This window comes from Macaca fascicularis, chromosome 4 (assembly GCF_037993035.2).
Source record: "Macaca fascicularis isolate 582-1 chromosome 4, T2T-MFA8v1.1".
In the NCBI taxonomy this organism is placed as follows: domain Eukaryota; kingdom Metazoa; phylum Chordata; class Mammalia; order Primates; family Cercopithecidae; genus Macaca; species Macaca fascicularis.
This window is the reverse complement of record NC_088378.1, coordinates 7766799-7774252: the sequence shown is the minus strand read 5'-3', so window position 1 is coordinate 7774252 and position 7454 is coordinate 7766799. Positions and strand designations below refer to the sequence as shown.

Sequence of the window (7454 nt, the reverse complement as noted above, 5' to 3'; positions counted from 1 at the left end):
TGGGTTTGTGTCCAGAAAGGAGGGAATGCCAAATAGAACATCTTGCATGAAGCAAGCTGAGAGGCAAGAGTGGCCAGGGCCCCATGACAGGACGCGTTTGGGGAGAAGACAGAAGAGCGAGCTTGGACTTCATCTGCACCTTAGGCGGGAAGGGAACCCAGTGGAAAGTTGTGGAGGTCTGGGCCAAGAGCTGCAGGTTTTATTTCAGTGGAAATGACAGACATTGAGGCTTCCAAGGAAAATGGTCCAAGGGCCAGGGAAGTTCTGTGGACACAGGATGGGGGAGGGCGTCACCTTCGGAAGTTCTGGAAGTGGAATCACCTGCTGTGCGAATGGGAGATGGAAACAGGTGACAGGAAGCAGCTTCACAGGTGGGTCAGAGATGGGCTGAATCCTGGGGACAAAAGAAACTCGCAGATAGCCCGGAAGTTATTAATCCAGACTTCGGGGGTGGCAGGAGTCTGGTAACAGGGACACAGAGAAAAGATGGGCACACGAAGGCAGCCTAATGTGGATCTTGGATTTAGATGTGTATAGCTTGAAATGCGAATGGATTTCTAAGTGGAGATTTCCTACCCACCCCTGCAAAAAAAAAAAAAAAGTTATAAATTACGGCTGGGCTCAATGTAGATGAGTAGAGTAGAAACCAAGGCCTTGGAAGTACCAGGCTCTGGCACTGCATTTGCCCTCACACTGTGGCAAAAGAGACTTGGGTACCCAAGACACAGCTTCGACAGCTGGAGAAGCCCAGCCTGGGGGGTTGTCTAGCCCACAAGTAGGAAGATCCATGGTTGGTCCAATTCAGTGGAAGAATGCTGATTATTGCATTGATCCCTACTGACAGAGGTCACTAGTAGAATTCCACTGGATTCTTGCTCTTGTCCTACGGGACACTTTTTGTGGGGAAAAAATTTATATATATGTATATGCTCTTTATGCTCCCTTCTCTCTCTCTCTCTCTTTTTGAGGCAGGGTCTCACTCTGTTGTCCAGGCTGGAGTGCAATGGCACCATCTCGGCTCACTGTAACCTCAAACTCCTGGGCTCAAGTGATCCTCCCACCTCAGCCTCCCAAGTAGTTGGGACTACAGGTGTGCATCACTACACCTGGCTAATTTTTTAAATTGTTGTAGAGACAGGGTCTCCCTGTGTGGCCCACACTCGAACCCTTGGGCTCAAGTGATCTTTCCACCTCAGCCTCCCAAAGTGCTGGGATTATACACATGAGCCACTGCACCCAGCTTCTTTTTATTTTTAATCATTTTGGGGGGAATAATCTTAGATATACAGAATAATCATGAACATTCATTTGTTGTCATGTTTCCATAGTCTCCCCTGCTCTGTGACTTCTCAACTGCCCTTGTTTTTGATGACTTTGACAGTCTTGAGCACTACTGGTCAGTTACCGTGTAGAATGTGCCTCAACTTGTTTTTCTTTTCTGATGTTTTTCTCATGAATAGACTGCAGGAAATGGGTTTGGGGGAAGATGCAGAGGTAAAGTGTCATTCTTGTCAAGTCACACCAAGGGTACATGCTCTCTGTGTGGTTGGCCACTGATGACATGGGCCTTGGTCCTCTGGCTGAGGAAGTGTTTGCCAGGTTTGTCCAGAGTAGCCGCTTTCTTCCTCCTCCCTCCGCTATCTTTGGAAGCAAGTCACTAAGTCCAGCCACCCTCAGGACACAGGTAAGATGGCGGGTGAAATCACACTCCACAACTTGGACAGGGAAATATCTATGTAAATAATTTGGAATTCTATTATAAGAAATATGTGTTCCTTCTCTCCCATTTATGTATTCAATCATGTATTTATGTCAATGTGAGCTCATGTATTTGTTGTATTCTTTACGTTACGACACAGTACTACGTTAGTTACCTTTGTGCTCAAATTCTTAGTGTTGGCCATAGGGAGATTTTTCAGGTTGGCTCTTGCGCCCCTGTGACGTGCCCCCATCCTCGTATTATTTGAGGGCTTTCTTGCTTTTTGCCACTTCAAGATCCTGCAGGCTCATTCTGTATTTTCCCTGACCCAGCCCTAGAATGAGCCATTTCTCCAAACAACCCTGGTTCCTTTCACTGGAGAATTGTGTTTGGAAACCAAGATGTGGACTCAAGATGTGCTTGAAGCGGCTGCAGCTTCTTTGCTTCCAGGCCCTCTGGGCAGACAGAGCTGGACATCGATTCTGCACACCCATCGGTGTATACACACCGCTTCAACTATTTGTGTGTTCTTCCCTGGCGTCTATACTAAGATACACTTGAGTTCACCCTGATGTCTCTGACTTCAATCCAGCAGCCTCTCCCCTTCTGCATCTGTAACTTCCCTCTCCAGTGGGGAGAAACTGGCTTCCAGCATCTGCCACTCACTTACTTCTTTGCTTGACCTCAGTGTATATGTCAAGCTGACGCGGAATTGCTAACCTGTACCCCATTGAGCACTTTCATCTGCGCTTTTGACACACAAAATGTTCACATATTAATTTGTACACAATAAAAGCGTGAAGTCAGCATAAATGCACATGAAAGAATCAGGATTCAAAAGAATTCCAGTGATCGGCTAGAATAATGAATCCAAGTAAAAATACAAATAAACACAAGATGCAAGAGTTCAAAAATAACTAAATGACACAGGCAGAAGAGAATAGAGACCAAGCGAAAGGGGGAGAAGGGTGGAGGAATTTTGTTGACCCCAAGCTCAAGGTATGAGTTACTGCTAAAGACAGCCAAGGATCTGAGTCTGCACTGATGAAAATAGAATATTCCAGTAAAGGAAAGAAAATGCCCCACTGGCCTGCGTACAGGTCAGACAACATCTCTACCGATACATTTATATCCATCCTTTGAAAGAGTGCGTAGGAGGCCAGGCGCGGTGGCTCACGTCTATAATCCCAGCATTTTCGGAGGCCGGGGAGGGCAGATCCCCTGAGGTCAGGAGTTCGAGACCAGCCTGGCTAACATGATGAAACCCCATCTCTACCAAAAAAAAAAAAAAATTAGCCAGATGTAGTGGTGGGTGCCTGTAGTCCCAGTTACTCGGGAGGCTGAGGCAGGAGAATTGCTTGAATCTGGGAAGTGAGGATTGCAGTGAGCCAAGATCACACCACTGCACTCCAGCCTGGACTACAGAGTGAGACCCTGTCTCAAAAGAAAAGAAAAGAAAAGAAAAGAAAAGAAAAGAAAAGAAAAGAGAAAAGAAAAGAAAAGAGAAAAGAAAAGAAAAAAGAAAGGGTGTGTAGGAGAGAGCGAAGAACCGTCAGGAGGGACAGGACCACACTCTGAAAAGACTAGCAGTGGTGAGATGTACCCTACCTCGCTCCAGAGAACAGAACTGAGGCCAGCGAGCCGAAGGGTCACTCCCTACCTGATGGGGCTGAGCAAGGATGTGGCAACTGACCAGTCCCATTCACTCCTGATTGCGGGGACAGCCCACTGTCTGCACAATTAAGATTCACAAGACCAGAGGGCAACACTGGGAGTCATACCCTAGAGAAAGCTTCAAGAAAAAGCTACAGAAGACAGTCCATCGAGGTGGTGAATGACAAAGTTTCAGTGACAATGCAAATGAAGTGAGGAACCAAAATAAGGCAGGTCAAGGGACTAGGAAAGCTGAGATCAAGGGTCAGGGGGAGAAGTGGCCAGGAGGAGATGCCTGAGGATAAAAATCCCACCTTCTGTTCAATGCCAGTTATAGTTTGCCCTCGAGCTGTGTCTGCTTGAAGGGCACAGAGCAAAATGGGCATAATGAGGATGATGAGAAGACAGAGCTTGTTTGATTAGAAGATAAATTTTCTAACAAGTACAGTTGTCAAAAACTAAAATCTAACCCCTATCCAGAGAGCGTTTCAAACGGAGTGGGACAGGCAGCGCTAGCAGTGGTGACGGCCAGTGACTGTCTGGTGCAGACACGGCGTGACTGTAAGAGATCAGCACATCCTGGCTGGAGCCACTCTGGGCTTTGTTGGGTTTAGAGGGCAACTAAAACAGGCTGAACAGAGAGGGTCCCCCGAGGAAGTAAATAATAATAGAGATTCAAGATGCCTGGGATGAATTAGCATGCTCAGATGCCATACGACACTGGAAACATGTATGATTTGACTTGACGTTAGAAGTTGCTTTTGTTCTTTCTTTGACATACACATTTTTAATTTAAAAAGATAACCTTGGCCGGGCGCGGTGGCTCAAGCCTGTAATCTCAGCACTTTGGGAGGCCGAGACGGGCGGGTCACGAGGTCAGGAGATGGAGACCATCCTGGCTAACCCGGTGAAACCCTGGCTCTACTAAAAAAATACAAAAAAAGCTAGCTGGGCGAGGTGGCGGGCACCTGTTGTCCCAGCTACTCGGGAGGCTGAGGCAGGAGAATGGCGTGAACCCGGGAGATGGAGCTTGCAGTGAACTGAGATCCGGCCACTGCACTCCAGCCTGGGCGACAGAGCGAGACTCTGTCTCAAAAAAAAAAAAAAAAAAAAGATAACCTCAGCTCTCCGGGTTCGAACCTAGTTGGCCGTAACATAGTTGAATGCACCAAGAGAGTTGGAATGGTTGGTAAATACGGGACCTGCTAGAGTGCCTCCCTCCGGAAGACGGCGAAGAAAATTGAAATCAGCCAGCACGCCAAGTACACTTGCTCTTTCCGTGATAAAACTGAGATGAAGAGATGAGCTGTGGGGATCTGCACTGTGGTCCCTGCATGAAGACAGCAGCTGGCAGTGCCTGGACTTCTAACACCACTTCTGCTGTCACAAGAAAATCCACCATCAGATGACTAAAGGATAAAAGACCAGTAGACGCTCCTCTCCTCTTTGAGGCATCACTAGCCTATAATAAATGGGTTAATTTATGTGAATAAATAAGTAACTGGCTGGGCACTGTGGCTCATGCCTGTAATCCCAGCACGTTGGGAGGCTGAGACAGTGGATCACCTGAGGTCAGGAGTTCAAGACCAGCCTGGCCAACATGGTGAAACCCTGTCTCTACTAAAAACACAAAAAATTAGCTGGGCATGGTAGTGTGCAGCTGTAATCCCAGCTACTCGGAAGGTTGAGGCAAGAGAATTGCTTGAAACCAGCAGGTGGAGGTTGCAGTGAGCCGAGATGAAGCAGTTGCACTCTAGCCTGGGCAACAAGAGTGAAACTCCATCTCAAAAAACAAACAAACAACAAAAACCCTATAAAAACCCACACACTAAGTTGAGGCCAGGAGCCTAGAATTCTTTTTATTTATTATGTTTTTAGTTTTTATTTTGAGAGACAGGCCTTGCTGTGTCACCCAGGCTGGACTGCAGTGGCACCATCACAGCTCACTGTAGCCTGGAACTCCTTGCCTCAAGCAATCCTCCCACCTCAGCCTCCTGAGTAGCTAGGACTACAGGTGTGCGACACCGTGCCCAGTTAATTTTTTTTATTTTTATTTTTGTAGAGCCAGGGTCTCACTATGTTGCCCAGGCTGGTGATTCAAACTCCTGGCCTCAAGCAGTCCTCCCACCTCAACCTCCCGAAGTGTCAGGATTATAGGCATGAGCCACCTCGCCCAATTAGGAGTCCAGAATTATAATTCTGACTCAGGATTAGACTCCTCTTGAGATCTCAAGCCAATTGCTTGCTTCTCTGAACCTTGACTTCTTACGCTGTAAACTAAAGGGCCTGGACCAGGAGATTTCTAAGGTCTCATCTTGTTTTGAAATTTTTTGAGGAGACAGTCCGCCACCCAAGACAAGACTACATCGTGTTATTTTCCTAGAATGTAATGGAGCCCCTTTTCCAACCCTGGCTATAGTTCCTTAAATATCTTTTTTAGCAAAAGGAAAAGGGATTGAAAAACACAAGACAGCCGTCCACATCTGACTCCCCACCAGGGACAGAGTTCAAATAGCGATGAGGAGAAAAAATATGAATGGATTCAAAGCTTACAAATAAAGGAGCCAAAAAAGTCACCTTAGATCTCTCACAGTCCTTCACAGTGTGTGCCATAAAGAGGCCGGGATGGACGAGAGGTGAGACTAGACATGATGTCAGTGTGCATTTAGAAAGGAACATGGCACACAGAGGCTGGTGCTATTTTGGTTTGCACGTGGAGAGACATCCTGTCACGGGATATTATATTCTGTGTGGGCACCTCTGAGTGCAGGAGCCAGAAGGACTCCTGAGGGGTGACAAAAGGACAGAAAGCCAAGAACCAGCACAGGGGCTGACGTATGAGGAGGGTGAGCCCAAGCCTGGCGCTTCAGAGGTGTGCAGCCAGAATAAGTAACTCAGAATGAACGGTGGACAGGAGTGACTGGCAGGTGAGGAAATGCTTACTTTGTGAAATGTGACTACACATATGTCCAGGGTGAGACCAGCCCGGTCAACAGAAACACATTAGTCACTGGGAAACTGTAAGGCCAACTCCTGGACCAAGATTCTGAACAAAAGATTTTAGATCGGCCAGGCGTGGTGGCTCAAGCCTGTAATCCCAGCACTTTGGGAGGCCGAGACGGGCGGATCACGAGGTCAGGAGATCGAGGCCATCCTGGCTAACCCAGTGAAACCCCGTCTCTCCTAAAAAATACAAAAAACTAGCTGGGCGAGGTGGCGGGTGCCTGTAGTCCCAGCTACTCGGGAGGCTGAGGCAGGAGAATGGCGTAGACCCGGGAGGCGGAGCTTGCAGTGAGCTGAGATCCGGCCACTTCACTCCAGCCTGGGCGACAGAGCGAGACTCCGTCTCAAAAAAAAAAAAAAAAAAAGATTTTAGATAAAAGTAAATGTATCCAGAATCACAAACAGAAAGAGCACACTGGTTACCGGGGAATGGTGAGATGATCTGCCAGAAGGATTACCAACAGCACCATCAAAAACCATTCCATTTGCACGTGGTGGGAATCATCCTTCTCAAACCCAGGAGTTTGGCCAGAGCTGCTTCGTGGTCCTTCCTGGTCTCCATAGGTCTATGATGTTGACCTCTGTGTGATCAGGCTGTGGCAATGAGCAAGGAGGCGTTGGTGACCTCAACAGCTCCTTCCTGACCTTGCAACTCTAGCATTTGGGGAAGGAGTGAAAGGAAAGGCTTAGGTTTGGGAAATTTTGATCATTCTGTTAGTCTGTCAGCAAACTTCTTGAGCTTTTAAGGTGGACAAAATACTGAATTAATGAAGGGGTTGAAAAAAGAAAAGTCATGTTCTTTTGAAACTCAAATCACAACATAATTAGTTAAAATGATAAAACAAAGCGATATACAGAACTGATTTGCAAACATGGTACATGCTTATTGGACATTCTGGGGTGCCCAGGGTGAGTTCAAACACAATGGAAGAGTTTTCATTGGGAAGGAATTTGGAAGCAGGGCTTTGTCAAGCACCTTGCAAGACCAGATGTCCTGTGTGTGATCTTTTATAACCCCAGGAGTCCTGGAAGCAAGGTAAGTAGGATCAGTCCTGGTTTGCAGATGAGGGAGCAGTCCAGAGAAGTTAGCCACTTGCTC

The 7454-nt window shown here is 47.2% G+C and overlaps 1 pseudogene; it reads left to right on the top strand.

The window, feature by feature from the left end:
- Positions 1-213: 213 nt before the first annotated feature.
- On the top strand, positions 214-4845 carry LOC123573120 (uncharacterized; annotated as a pseudogene).
- Positions 4846-7454: the final 2609 nt, after the last annotated feature.